At 48.2% G+C, this 16185-nt stretch overlaps 1 protein-coding gene across 7 annotated transcripts in view; it reads right to left on the bottom strand.

The window, feature by feature from the left end:
• KIF17 (kinesin family member 17) overlaps positions 1 to 16185 on the bottom strand; it is a 542173-nt gene that overhangs the window by 304284 nt on the left and 221704 nt on the right. The window lies entirely within an intron of this gene.

Genomic DNA, 16185 nt, shown 5'->3' with positions numbered 1-16185 from the left:
TCCATGGCGCTAAGAGGACCAGTCCCTGAAGTACTTTCAAGCAAGTGTATCAAAAAGCTAAAAAAATAGAAATATTTTTTATTTCTGTCCTCTCTTTGTCTTCGGGAGACAAATGTCAGCTATATCAATCACTCCCACACCTGGCTATAATCAGATGACCCACGTACTGCAGATGTTTTATGTGTGTCACCTGCTCACTATTCACTTCAAGAGGACTCATTTGCTCTATGCAATATGATCTCTGAGCTTTCAGCTGCCATCCGCTGAAAGGCCAAGAGCCAGCAAACATTGGGGCAGATTCTGGGGATGTGGCCCAAGCCATGATACTGTCTAAATATTTCCAGACATTAGTCTCAAGTCAACCAGGCCAAAGAAGGGAGCTGTCTGTAATGGAAGGCGGTAGTGGAGGACACGGTTATAGGGCTTCACTGGGCATACTTGTTAACCCGCCCTTTTTGAAGGAAGACACATTTTTCCATAGCTCTTTGATAAAAAATACCAGCTTTTTCTCATGTTCTCCCCCACAAATGTACTCCTTCTCTCAATTCCTCTTTCACTTTCATTTCCAATCCTCACCCTCTGCCCTCAAGATCTTCTGCTGAGGGCTGCAGCTTGAGTCCTTTCAGTCTGTGGTTTGTCTGATTCTATGTGATGTTGCAGCATCACAATGGGTCTAGTTCTATGTCATATACCAGTGTCTCTGGTAGCCTTCATGACCAGGCCTCTCTTTAACCCCAGAGAAACTCCATTTCTGGTATCTATCTAGCTATCTACCTATCTATCTATCTATCTATCTATCTATCTATCTATCTATCTATCTATCTATCTATCTATCTATCTATCTATCTATCTATCTATCTATCTATCTATCTATCTATCTATCTATCTATCTGTCTGTCTGTCTGTCTGTCTGTCTGTCTGTCTGTCTGTCTGTCTGTCTGTCTGTCTGTCTCTATCTGTTTGTCCATCCAGTGACAAAAACAAAGGTTAAAGTGACTTTATAGTTTGTTGACAAGGTTGGTTGCAACATAACATTTTAAACATAAACAACAAAACAAAGAAATTCACCTCCGGTGGGTGTAATATACACACAGTTTCAGTCTTTATTTTCCAAAAACTTCAGAGCAGATTTACACCAAATCACAAAAAGCACGCTTTCTGGATCAACATCTACCTTTCGGACAAATTTGGTGCAATTCCGTTCAGCAGTTTTGGCTGTAGCTGTGTCTAATTTTCCTATGGAAAAGTGCATGGGGAAAACGAATTTGGGACCTCTCTCTCTTTCTCAGCCCCCACTTGATGCATCAGTTGATTTACAGCATGACTTATAGTTACTTGAGATAACTATAATCAGTGAATTTCAGTGGTTTTGTTAATTTAAACAGTTTGTTTTAAGTGACATTTGCACCCAACTAGAACGTCCCTTTAAACTTTGTTTTTTCAGTAGGCTATATATATGGCTCTTTGGAAGGCTTCAGCCGACACGCGTAGGCTATAGTTTGACTACACAATGAACTTTGCTTGTTGAAATAACAAAACAATGTAATAAAGAGACTTTCAAGATTTCTGAATTGTACCGCTTGCTGGTGAACGAGGAGAATTTGAAGTTACAACTCAGTTTGGTGAGCTGGTTTACGTATATATATATATATATATATATGTATATATATATATATATATTTATTTTTTCAACAGAGAACTCTGGATGGTACCCAAGTGTAGGCGGGGAGTGGTTTTGAATTACAGTGGGTGCTCCCTTGTGTCTGGACAAAACTATACCCCTCTTAAGAGCTATAATCATAGAGAAACAAGTGTTAGGGGTTGCTTTTATTCATTCCAGGTTGGCTTGGATGGTATTTTACCAATTCAAAGCTGTAATTCTGTGCCTGGAGGGGTAAACGGCTTTTGTCATTTTTCAGCTCCGCATGGACGGCACTGTGCTTATACTATGCTTAAAGACTGCTGTAGAAATGGCAAAATATTTTGTCCTTTTCTAGTTCTGCATGGATGGCACTATTCTCATCCCGTGCTTAAAAAACTATGCTGGAAAACAGAGGTTTGAGTTGAGCAGATTCAGAGTGTCGCTGGTGTTGTAGGGTGTTCTATACAGGAGCTGCTCTCCACCTAATCTTGGGAATTAATCAGAGTTCTCTGCTTTTTTTTGCATAGTTCATGTGACACTTTAAATCATAAAAGGGTATTGTTTTGTGACCACTGTGCCCTCGGCCTGGTCACCCCCACACCTCCCGCCTGCTCCTCCTTACCTGCCTGAGCCTCGGAACCAGCGACGCCCCAGCCGCCACAGGACCACCCAGCGACGCCCCAGCCGCCACAGGGCCGCCGCCGAGCCCCCAGGCTTCCCGCCGGGTCCCACGAGACCCCGCCCCCCCGGCCGCCGATTGGTTCCCGCGCTCCCCGCCTCCCCGCAGACCCTCCCTACCGGATCCCCTCTTATGACGCCCCCAGAGCGACCGCGCAGCGGACGCGCGCAGCGGGAGCACCGATTAAGCTCCGAAGGTGCGCCAAAGGTAAGCCCGTCTACGCCCGTCCGCGCCCGGACCGCGCCCAGCGCCAGGACCCCTGGCCCGCGCAGACCCCAGCCCACCCGCCGGACGTACGACGACGCCACCCTCAACGCACTCAACGCCGGCCGAACCCCTGGATGCTACCGAGCCACCCCGAGACGCACCCACGGACCCTTCACCTGCCAGTCCTGCAAGTTCTCCTGCATCCGGACCTGCACGGCACCAGCATCCACCAAACCAAACACCAGCAGCAACCACCTGAAGTGCATCCTGCTCAACATCCGCTCCGTCCACAGACACGCCGTCCAACTTTGGAACCTCCTCGACACCACAGCTCCTGACGTTGCCTTCCTCACGGAAACCTGGATGAACGACTCCTCAGCGCCCGACATCGCCATCGCCATCCCAGAGGGCTACAAGATCATCAGGAGAGACCGCGACAAGCAGACTGGAGGAGGCATCGCCATCATCCACAGGAACAGCATCCGCATCTCGACCAACACCGACGACACCCTGACAACCGCCGAACACCTGCACTTCCAGATCCACACCGACCCCAAGACCACCCTCAGGGGCACCCTGATCTACCGACCCCCGGGACCAAGCACTCAATTCAGCGAAGACATCGCTGACTTCATCAGCCCGCACGCCCTCCCCTCCGCTGACTACATCCTCCTCGGGGACATCAACTTCCACCTGGAGAACAACAACGACCGCAACACCACCACCCTGCTTGACAACCTCGCCACCCTCGGACTCAAGCAGCTGGTGACCACCCCCACCCACCTCGCCGGACACACACTCGACGCCGTCTTCTCGTCCAGCAAAGACATCGCCTTCAGCCACGCCACTGGACTCCACTGGACGGACCACAGCTGCATCCACTTCACCTTCAGAAGGACCACGGTCCACCACCACCAGCAACAGGCTGCACGAAGAAGCTGGAACAAGATCACAGCCGACCAACTCGCCGCATCCCTAAACCAGCACCCTCCCGCCAGCTCAGCGAACCCCAGCCAAGCCGCCGACAACCTCACGAAATGGATCTGCACCTGCGCGGACGAACTCGCCCCTCTGAGGACCCCGCCCAGCAGACCCGGAAGCAAGAAGGCCCCGTGGTTCACCGACGAACTCAAGAGCTCCAAGAAGAACTGCCGTGCCCTCGAGAAAGCCTGGAGAAAAGACCCTACACCGGACAACATGACGACCCTCAAGCTCGCCACCCGAAAGCACCACCAACTGATCCACGCCACCAAGAAAACAGCATTCAAGGACCGGCTGGACAACAACGCACACAACAGCAAGGAACTCTTCAACATCGTGAGAGAGCTCTCCAACCCCAACGCCGGAACCAACGACATCACCCCATCGCAAGACCTCTGCAACTCCCTCGCCTCCTACTTCCACAACAAGATCGCTGACATACACAACAGCTTCAACACACAAACAACGCTCCCCACGACCACACCAACGCCCCCCACCACCACCCTCAACGCCTGGACACCGATCAACCTCGAAGACACCATCAGCACGATGAACTCCATCCACTCCGGATCTCCAACCGACCCCTGCCCCCACCACGTCTTCAACAAGGCCGACGCTGTCATCGCACCCCACCTGCGGGACATCATCAACACCTCCTTCGACACCGCTACCTTCCCTGAGAGCTGGAAGCACGCCGAACTCAGCGCTCTACTAAAGAAACCAACGGCGGACCCCACCGAACTCAAGAGCTACCGCCCCATCTCGCTCCTCCCGTTTCCAGCCAAAGTCATCGAGAAGACCGTCAACAAGCAACTGGCAGCCTTCCTCGAGACGACTGGATCCCTCGACCCATCTCAGTCAGGCTTCCGGGCCAACCACAGCACCGAGACCGCCCTCATCGCTGCCACTGACGACATCCGAACCCTGCTGGACAACGGAGAAACAGCGGCCCTCATCCTCCTGGACCTCTCAGCGGCATTCGACACTGTCTGCCACCGCACCCTAGTACAGCGCCTCGGCAACGTCGGAATCGAGGAGAAGGCACTGGAATGGATCATCTCCTTCCTCGCCGGAAGGACACAGAGAGTCCGCCTCCCCCCGTTCAGATCAGAAGCCACGGAAGTCATCTGCGGCATCCCTCAGGGCTCCTCGCTCAGCCCCACCCTCTTCAATGTCTTCATGAGCCCCCTTGCGGCCATCGCACGCCAACACAACCTGAACATCATCTCCTACGCCGATGACACCCAGCTGATCCTCTCCCTGACCAACGACCCCGCCGCTGCCAGAGCCAACCTACATGAAGGGATGAAAGACGTGGCAGAGTGGATGACGACCAGCCGCCTGAAACTGAACACAGACAAGACGGAAGTCCTCATCCTGGGCTCCTCACCCTCCGCCTGGGACGACTCCTGGTGGCCCCCCGCCCTGGGCAACGCACCCAAACCGACAGACCACACACGCAACCTAGGCTTCATCCTGGACTCCTCCCTCTCCATGACCAGACAAGTCAACGCCGTCTCCTCGTCCTGTTTCAACATCCTGCGCATGCTACGTAAGATCTTCCGGTGGATCCCCACCGAGACCAGGAAGACGGTCACCCAGGCCCTCGTCACCAGCCGTCTGGACTACGGCAGCGCCTTCTACGCCGGAACCACCGCCAAGCTCCAGAAGAGACTCCAGCGTATCCAGAACGCCTCGGCGAGACTCATCCTCGACGTCCCCAGACGAAGCCACATCTCCAGACACCTGAGAGACCTGCACTGGCTCCCGATCAACAAGAGAATCACCTTCCGGCTCCTCACCCACGCACACAAAGCCCTGCACAACCAAGGCCCGACTTACCTCAACAGCCGCCTCAACTTCTACGCTCCCAAACGCCATCTCCGCTCGACCAGTCACGCCCTCGCCGCCGTCCCCCGCATCCGAAGAGCGACAACAGGAGGAAGGTCCTTCTCCCACCTGGCCGCCAAGACCTGGAACTCCCTCCCGACCGACCTACGCTTGACCCAAGACCACCTCTCCTTCAGGAAGAAGCTCAAGACCTGGCTGTTCGAGCAGTAGCGGAACCCCCCCTCCCCCCCTAGCGCCTTGAGACCCTCCGGGTGAGTAGTGCGCGGTATAAATGCCTATGATTGATTGATTGATTGATTGATTGTTTTGACTTATACTGGATGTTCCCTTGTGTCTGGACAAAGTTAAACCTTTATGAAAAGCTATAATTATAGCAAAACACGTGTCAGGTGTAGCTTTTATTCATTACAGGTTGGCTTGGATAGTATTTTACCAATCCAAAGCTGTAATATTGTGTTTAGAGTGGTAACACGCTTTTGTCTAACCCTATGCTTAAAGACTTTGCTGTAGAAATGGCAAAAGAGTTTGGCCCTATCTAGCTCTGAATGAATGGTACTATGTAAATCCTATGTTTAAAACTTTTCAGGAAAAACAGACATTTGAGGTAAGCAGATTCAGAGTGTCACTGCTGTTGTAGGGTTCTCTATACAGGAGCTGTTCTCCACCTAAACTTGAAAACTACCCAAAGTTTTCTGCCTTTTTTTGTTGCATAATTTATGTGCCACTCTAAGCCTGAAAGTGAAAAGGTATACATATACCAACAAACCTCTCAAAAGTAAATGAGAGCCTGCACTCGGAGACCGGAAGACATCCACATATTTTTTGGAGAAGGTGGCACAGAAAAATCAACTCATTTGGTATATAAAGCAGCTCTGAAATTGGACGCATTGCAGCTGAATCACAGCCTTTCTCAATCGAACTCATCTGCATTTTGATTGCTCAATATATACTCGCAATATCCATGATATGGAATAAATACTTCCTCGTCACTTGTCTGCAGCTAACAACCATATAATCCAGTGTACACAAACATTTTATGTGTGTGGTAGCAACTCAAACAGTATAGAATGCTGCATATATGTATTTCTATATAGATAAATACATCTTTGTTTCATAAACCGCACAGCTCATAGCATTATAAAAGTTCAATTTACATCCATTCACCTAAAATAAGTTTTCTGCAGAGGAAAACACATCATAAATCTAAATATTGAGACAGGCAAAATGGCAGATCCAAATAAGCCCATACTGCCCAGACCTGCTACAAGCAACAATTCCCCCAGTATTCAGCAATGATTTTTAAACAATGTTTTTTATATTATCACATTACTCATGTTCCTGATTATCCTTGTGCTCGGTAATAATCAATTCACATGCAGGTAGGCAGCACTAGTTGTGGCCAACATTCCATGTAGTCTGATCCGCCCAAGTATGATTCAGTATTAAGTCCCCACCCCTTGACCACTACCTACGCAGTGCTTTGCTCCTAACACCCAAACAATTCCATGAGCGTAGAATGAGGCATAACGCAAGGGCAGGTCCCTGCAAAGGGACTCCAACAACTCCTAGCACCAGACCTTCACCCCTGTCTCAGCCCTCACCCCACTCCAGTCTTACTCCATTTGGGGGGCACGCCGACCTTTTTACATCCTCCAAGACAGTTGCAGAACCTGGACCTGAATGCAGGTGGTGCAAGGTGAGACGTTACCGCTAGCGCCTTTAAAATGGCAACAAACCTCTCAAAAGTAAATGAGAGCCTGCACTTGGAAACTGGAAGAAATCCATATTTTTATTGAATCAAGCAGCACAGAAAAATCCACTTGTTTGATGTATCGCACAGCTCTGAAATTAGATGCTTTTCAGCTGAATTGCAGCTTTTCTCAATCTAACTCATCGCCATTTTGATTGCTCTATATATACTCACAATATCCCCAATATGGAAGAAATACTTCCCGTTACTTGTCTGAGAAAGGGCGTTTTAGTGCTGCTTGATCCAATAAATATATTGATTTGTCCGAGTGCAGGCTCTCATTTACTTTGAAAAGGTTTGTTGGCGTTTTAAAGGGGCTAGCAGTAGCTCCTCACCTTGCACCACCTGGGTTCATGTGCCGGCCGGCTAACCGCAACTTTCTTGGAGGAGATACATTTAAATATATATATGGCGGGCTAACCGCAACTTTCTTGGAGGAGATACATTTAAATATATATATGTATAGATAGATAGAAAGAAAGAAAGAAATAATTACACAGTTGCCACTGATCATATAGCTGTTTAGTTATAATTAGGCTCAGGTTTCCGTAGGAAATTAGTTTTTTAGTTTACTAAACTTTGGCGCTGTTTGACAAATCTTCACAAAACTTTCTAAACAAAAAAAGATTTAACCACCTCAGCTCTTATCTGGAAAGTTTTGGGGTGATCCATTAAGCGGGGGCGAAAAAAGGAGGGTCCCAAAACACGTTTTTCCCATGCAATTTCCCATAGGGATTTTGGACAATGCTACAGCAAAAACTGCTAAGCCAAATTCCACCAAATTTGGAAGAAGCATGATCTGTACATGTAAAGACAACTTTTTGTGACTCAGTGTAAATCTGTTCAGTAGATTGGGAAAATGAAGGTTCAATATCTATAGATATTTCAGGCGGCAGTAGTACGGTTGTATCAGCAGATCAAGACATAGGGCTTGATTTGACTGGCGTCAACATATACAAAGATATTTGGCAGCCATTTCAAGAATTGAGAACTCAGTCCCTTTGTCATAGTAAGTAAAAAGAAAAAACATACAGGGGGCAAGGGAGGGCTACCCAAGCCTCCTAGGTATTTTAGGGTGTCCCTGGGTTACTTGAGACCCAAAACTAAAAACAAAGTTTATCCAGCACTGCTGTAAAACACATTTTAAAAAACAGAAAAGTGTGCACTTTCAATTTATAATCCTCCCTATATGGGTCAGGGGGATTATACAAAAAGAAAATGCTTTGAAATTCACCAGTTATGTTGGGTAATATACAATGCACATCATAAATCATGCCATGTCGCCATCATGCTCAGTACACCCTGGAGCTAATGGCATGTAAAACATTTTTTTTAAAACAAGGCTGATGAATTTCTGAGCTTCTTCGTTTTTTTGTTTGATGAACCATAACTGACAGTCATCTGTGTTTTCAGTGAATTCATTTTTTTCTTCATGATGGACTGGTTCACCTGTCACATACCCATTCTGTGCTGTGTACGGCTTTCCTTTGTCCAGGCTCTGCGCACCTTTACCTTCAGTCATGTACAATAGGGGTTTGTTGCAAGTGCTATCTGGCACTGCATTGGGCTTGATTTGCTAGCAGCCAAATTTCATGCAGATTCATCTAAAATCACCAATTTATTAGTGAATGAAAATGTAATGTATCCCCATTTATCTTTGTTCCCACCACATCAGCAGTTATGCGGAAAGTTGAACATTGATAAATGTATGCCTAATTTTGTGTTGATTCATCAAATTGTGCCAAATTTAGTAGCAGATTGACTTTTGGTTGATCCCTCCTTGAAATGTAACCCCCTATTCATGAACCTACATGAAAACCAACAAACATGCTAGGTTTCTGCCAAATTTCTTGCAGATCCATGAAGCTAAAGTTATTAATAAATTAAAAGATGTTTTACTCCCTCCCCTTCCTCCCTCTTTTTTTTAAAGATCTTTATTGGATTGTATTATGGACAGTACAGCAGGGATATCAGTGCATATAATCCTTTCATTAACATCTTTGCAGGCAGTAAGTAACAAAACTCCCATATCCTCGTACACGCATTGGAAGTAATCAGGAAGTACATGTTCCACAAATCCAACAAACATCTCAAACAATGAGCCAGTTCAATTACAGGTGTGAAGAATGAAAAGAAGAATGGAAAAGACATTCAACATACAGCCGTAACTCCCATTACATCCTCCCAGGTGTAGGGGGCCCTGCGTCAATGCTCAATTTGGGCCAAAACATGCGTTATCACTATGCTTGTCGCCCTCCACCCATGTGAGGAACGTATGGGGGGGATTCTGAGGGGAGGGGGGCGAGAGGAGGGGGCATCTTACTGACCTTCCCAATCTGCCACAATGGCCCGTTTTCGCAGTCCACATGCTTCTTACCGTCGGAGTACTAAGGCTTCGGCCTTACCCACTTAACTGTTGCTGTCGGCCAACGCCCCATCCCGGGCCGCAACCTAGCCTTCCAGTGCATAGCAATCAATCTGCATACTATTAGTAATTCCAATTCATTGAAGTGGTTCATGGGCCCTCTGGCCCTTCGGCAGCTATAAAGCCCAAGCGCTCCGCTAGTCACATAGTTGAGGTCGGTTCAGGCCATTATTCTGGCAAGCGTGTCCGTGGACCCCACAAAAGTTTGTCAACTAATGCGCAGCTCCAAAACATGTGCAACATGTCCTCTCCAGCCTCATTGCAGCACGGGTACTCCAATGTAACCCCAGGGAAGATTTTGTGACGTCTGGCTGGGGTGAGGTATGCCCTGTATAGGATGTTGTGCTGTATGTACTGGAAGCGGACATTGCAGGTATAATAGAAATGTGTCCCACTCCTTCTGGGTCAACCCGCGACCTATGTCACCCTCCCAGCTCTATCTGAGAGAGTCCCAGGTATATTGCGATGTGTGGGAGAGGGCCATAGTCAGCTAGGTTATCACTTAAAGACTATCCCCCATAGTGTGCATTGTTTGTAGGAGTGGATGTGAGTCAGGCTCAGTGTCAACTATACCCCACAAGCACCCTAATTCAGCTACCAGCTGTCTGTAGGCCAAGAAGTGGCCTGCCAGGAGGCCCATATCGCCCATCAGCAGATCTACAGCTGAGGGCTACATCATGAAACAAATCACCCAGAGTGCTCACACCTACCGCCTCCCAGACCGCTAATCCCTCCCAGCTGATCTGTTCTCTAAATGTTCATATGGAGCTCAATCGGACCCTGGGTCTTAATGAGGCATATCCGGCATGAGAAACAGGCTCCTCCCAAAGCTATCATAGGCCACCAGCAACAAACCACCAACAGGCGGAGGGCTGGGGAAGGGGGTGGCATCCTTTAAGGGAGAATCATCAGGAGAATCATCTCCTGCACCATCTACTGTGTTCTGCGCCCGGGGGGGCAATCCTAACTGCTCATTGTGCCTACCCACTAGCCCAAGGGTGCACCATTGCAGTTGCGCAGTCTGGTAGTAATGTTCAAATCAAAGTTCGGGGCACTGAGCCCACTTTTCTACACTGGGAGTTGTTACTTGATCAGGGCTACCCATTCGTCTGCCCTTGTTCCAGAGAAAGCCATCAAGCATTGTGTGCGGAATGTGCTACAGGGAATGTTCACTGGCAAGTTATGAAAATAATACAATAGATGTGAGAGTATCAGCATCTTTGATAGGGACACCCTGCTCTGCACCGAAAGTAGAAGCGAGAACCAAAATGCAATATGTGGGCATAGGGAGGCAGCCTTCGTGAGGTCGAGTAATGAGGTAGACGTTGATGCCCAGATAGTGGAAGGTAAGGGGCTCCAAACAAGGGGAATGTGTGTGTAGAAAGCTGACTCTCTATATGGTACACTAAAATGAGGTACACTGTGCAGAGAGTCCGGGTGACTCTTACTGGTTTACAGGGGTTATAATAATAATCCCAAATTCTCTCTTTTATAGTAGAGTGGGCGAACAGTTGTGTTAAGCATTTATTGAACACACAGAGACACACACTCAGTGAAGAAATCCGACACTAATTTATAAAAATAACACAGATTTATATATGAATTTAGACACAAAGATCATCGTAATTGAGTAAGTACTTTTCGAGTTATAACATTTTGAAGCATGCAAAAATACACTTGTATTTGTAGCTTTGAAGCAGTAATGTTATCCTATGGGAAAGAAACATACTGCTTAGGGTCATTGTCAACGACTTACATGGCTGTTCTTCTGGACTTATGGTAAGAATCGGACAAGGTACAAGGCAGCACCAACAGGTCACCTCGGTTGGCTCTGGGGCATCAGGGTGCAGAGGTGCTTTGACCCGTATACGTCAATAGGAAACGGTCCTGATGAGAAGAGGCTGCAAGCAGGGACTCTGGGGCCAGTCCGGGACTCAGGGACACCGTAGATTCACTGGTACTCAGGCTGGGGGGCTCATGGTGCAGTGGTGCTTTGACCTGCAGGATGGCGCTGTGGGAGGCTTTTGCAGTTCTCGGTTTCATGGAGAAAGAGTCTGCACGCAGGGACTGGAGGACTAGGCTGGCCAACCCCAAAGGGAGGCTCATCTCTAGAGGATCTCTGAGCCCCTTTGGCACCGTCGGTTCACTTGGACTCGGGCTTTGGGGCGTGTGTGCAGTGGTGCTTTTTGTTGTCAGGTCGCGGAGGTCAGATGCTCACACTTCCTATAAGGGTGACCTGGTGAAGAGGGGAAAAAAGGGCAGCAGGGCCACTCTTGATGCTTGCTTTGTGGATCCTGGTGTCCCTGGAGGGTAGGTCTGTCTTTGTGCTGTTGGAGTCTGAATTGAACCACCAACAAGCCTTTGTTGCTGCAAGGCATCTGGTACCCCGGGTATAGGTGCAGGGAGACTCCGGGAGGGATCAGTGTCTCGCAACATCGGTGAAGTGGCAGGGATGACCTCCTGATCTCAAAGCAATCTTCTCCTGGCTCGTTGCACTATTGATGGGCCTGATGGCCAATGGGAGAGAGTATCAGACTTTGAGAGTGGTGCCCTGGAGATAGACTGATGCAGCTCCTCTGCTCTAGGGGAGATGTTTCTGGCAAGACGAAGTCGTGAGTCGCTCCTCCACAGCTTTGGGAGGTGACACTGGGTGCATGCAATTGTCGCGGTCCAGCAGAAAGGCAGGGCTTTGCGTCAAGTGGTGTTGAGGTCCTCAGTTCTCGCATCATGGGCTCTTTGTCCTTCTTTCTTCTTCAAGCAGACAAATCTGATTTCTTGGTGTCAGGGAGTCACCTAAATACTCAATTTAGGGGCTTTAGGGGGACTGAAGGGTAGTAGCCAATGGGCTACTTAAGCGTGGGGTGACTACACCCACTAGATGACCACTTCCTGTGGGGCGTGGGCATCGCCCTGTCCCAGGGCTCCTAATTCCACCACACTCAAGATGGTGGAATCCTTCTTTTGTGTTCACTTCAGGTTGCCCACCCTAGAAGTGTGTCCAGTCTGGCAGTGCAACACGCCACCTGACTATCTAATTTCCCGCCTGTCCAGGTGTCAAATGGACCTCAGAGCAGAGTGTGGCATCCTCCAGGTCTGGGGGAAGCCAGGCTTGCCTATCAAAGGCGACAGAGGCTGTGAAGCATGGCCTTGACATGCTGAGTTAGCTTCCTGCTGGAGGAAGCGTAAACACCGCCAGTCACAGCAGACATTGTTTTTGACCCCTGACAGCTGGGCTTTCACCTCCAACGGGTTAGAAACTCGTCTGTGGGGGCAGGCCAGACAAGACAAGTTAGCAAGCACACTAGTGGACTAATAGGGTTCAGTGGATACCTCTAAGGTACCCTCTGGATGCGTGTATTAATAAATCCATCACTGGAATCAGTGTGGGTGTATTAATACGAGGTGTTTGATACTAAACACCTTAGCTTTCAGTGAAGCTACTATGCAGCGGGGTAACTTGTTTTGACCAGTGCCCGGTACATACCTTAAGATAGATTCCCTGTTCACTTGCAATATCTGGTAATAGAACTAGACATCACAGGGGCATAACTGCTCATGCAGATGTCCTCACATAAAATATAATGCACACTGCCTTAGTGCTCAAATGCCTGCTGCAGGTAGGACTTGAATAAATTAAAAGCAGAGACTTTGGCATGGCACACAGGAGTGTGCCATGCCATGTCATGTTTTCACTCATGGCTTGCACCATGTCACGCAGTCTGCAATGGCAGTCTGTGTGCAATTTGGGTGTGGGTCCCTTAGGTCGGCATAAGATATGCTGCAGCCCTTAGGGGCCATCTTTAGTACCCATTCCCTAGGTACATGGGGTACATTTACTCTCACACTCACTGGCGGCCCGAGGTGCAGTTCTCTTGTCCCCAGGCTCTTGGGGGGCAGCAGAGCTCTGTCCCAGGTAGCCCCAAGCGCCTCAGGGCACACTTCGGAGCATTGACGCCGGCAAGTCAAGCAAATTGTAATTTTGTTCTCACAGGACCCACAGCTTGCCTCCAGACGCACACCCACCTCTCTGCTATACTCAGCGAGGAGCTCAGGGTGGGCATATGCCCGGATGGAACCGGATTACAGGTCTCCCAGCAAAGCGATGTTAGAGCGTGTTCGCCATCTTGCCATGGCTGGCCACGCCCCCTCCCTCTTAGCTTCTCACCATTAGATTCGCACGGCATCTAAAATATTTGGGTGTAACTTTTTAACTGCATGTCACATTTGATGCAGATTTCTCAACCAATGCTAAGGTTATGGGCAAATGATTTTTTTTATTGCCCCCTTTAACTTTGCTCCCTCTGATGCATTCGCACAAAACTTGACATACCAATCAAAAAGCAATCCTTCTGAAATTTTATTGTGTAGATTTGTCACAGGGTGCCAATGTGATTTTTTTTTTACATCCCCCCCCCCCCTCTTTAGGTCTTGCCTACGCAGCGCGCATGAGCTGCATAGGAGGGCCCTTAGCCGTCGCTCTGCTAATTTTCAGGCACACACTCGTGCTTGTGGCGGCATCCACCTTGCGGGAGCGAGCAGCGGCGTGCCACAAGCACAAGTGCAGTGCTTGATAATGAGCAGACTGCTCTCCCAACCGCGCACGCGCACACCACTCGGGGGCTCACCTCCTCTTCCCCTTCTCTCTCACAAGCGAGGTTTTGAATTAGCGTGGTCGCTTTCATCACGCTAATTCGAAACAGATGTTAACTAGCGCGTTCGCTGCGCTCGGGGTGCCGGGAGCGGCGTGTGACCAGCGCTTGTTTTACCAGCCACCGTTCTCCCTTGCCTTTGATCTTCCTTTTGTCATTCCTTCCATTCTCTTCTTTCTTCCCTGTCGATCTTTCCCCTCTATTCCTTCTACCCTCCATTCTTGCCTCTACTGCTTCCTTCGTTTTCGTTCGTTTTCATGCTTTATTTCCTTAGTGTTTATTCTGTCACTCCTTTTCTGTTCCCCCTCTAAACCCCTTCCTCCTTTTATCCCTCTCTTCTCTCGTCGCCCCGCCTCCTTTCTCCTCATCCTATTTTCTTCCTCCTCTCCTTTCTTCCCTCGTCTTCCCCTCTCTTCCTTGCTTCCTCAGCTCCTCTCAGTATCCAGCCCCCTCTCCCTGGCACCTCCGACCTTTCCCGCTGCCTCCCGACCGCTCTGACAGTTGGGAGCCGGTGCCTGCGGGCGCTGAGTCGGGCTCGCTGTGATTTATGCCGTCGGTATAACAGCAAACATTGTGCAATCCATCACTGCAGTCCCCCTGATCAAAATTCAGCTCCGGCCCCGACTGCAGCACTCCACACCTATGAAGACCAGAGGTTTCCAATTTGCTTATAAGAACTTTATCCCTGCCATCTGTGTTGACAGACACAAGTTTCTGTACGAAAACGTTTGCTTCTAGTTACTTACTGCTAATTCACATAGGTAATGAATCTGACCATTATTTCCCTAGTTGATTGTAATTGGAGTTTGGATGTATGGATGTAAACTACCTGTATCTTATTACAGGACATAAAGAACGCCCAAGTAAGTTATGATCTGTGTGCACCCCTGCTACTCTTGAATAGCACATCCATTTAGGTACACACCCTGGATATCTGACGTGCAGCATTAAAGTATTTGGACTGCAAAACTTTAAAGGGGTGAATGTGTGACTTTTCTGTTGCCCACATTGTTAATACATTTGAGCGATTAATATTGCTGTAGATGGTGGACTCTTAATTGGCGTGCCAGCAATTAGTGCTAATTTAGCCGAATTGTACTTCTCAGGGTGGCAGAGATTTTTAATAGCCATGCAGGCAGGCTTTGATTACACGAATTAAGCCCTTAATTTGAATGTGGGCCTGCTTGCTTTAACCGCTTAGGAAGTCTCTGGAAAGCCCTGCTGAGTATGGCCCGTTTAAATAAATGAAGCGCAGGAGCCGAGCTCAGTACTTGGAACTCCTTTATTTGTGGCTGCGATCATCCTTTCTTTGTTCACAGATATTTAAAAGCAGTGGCATAGCCAATAGGTCTCGCATTTGGGACCTTTTAAGTGCTTAGTTATCCAGCACATATAAGGTCCCAAAGGCGAGACCTATTGGCTATGCCAATGCTTGTTTAACCTGGGTCCACTTTAGTGGCTCTGTACAAACTTAAAAATACTACAAGAAGGTTAAACATGCTACATCTCTGACTGATCAAGACTTCGCAGACTGATCAAACAGTGCCAAAATTATTAGTAAAACACATTATTCCACCCCTCCAATGGATCATGAAACCCAATACACCTTCACTAGGTGTCACATAACTGCCACTAGTAGTGAGAATAAAGGTGGCCGAATAACCCATTCAATAGGATTTTACCATACTGTGCACATTTCTTCTTGCTCACAAATGTTAACATGTTTGCATCCAACAGACTTAAATCATAGGTTTTAAATATTGATGATTGTTTTTAAATCTGTCAGAACACCAAAAGTGTGTTGTAAATAAAGAACACTTCTGTGACTTGCACAAGCTCAGCCCACAGAGTGAGGATCACTAAGCTTTCCAAATGCTCACTGTAATCAAGGAGAACATAATTTGATGTGTTTAAATGTATTCCTTACGGATGGCTTGACATACCGCTTCTCAAACAATTAGCATCATTGCACAAGCTGGAGAATCAGGTTCCAATTTCCTT

Source organism: Lissotriton helveticus, chromosome 5_1, assembly GCF_964261635.1.
Source record: "Lissotriton helveticus chromosome 5_1, aLisHel1.1, whole genome shotgun sequence".
Lineage (NCBI taxonomy): Eukaryota > Metazoa > Chordata > Amphibia > Caudata > Salamandridae > Lissotriton > Lissotriton helveticus.
This window is presented reverse-complemented; position numbering and strand designations above follow the sequence as displayed.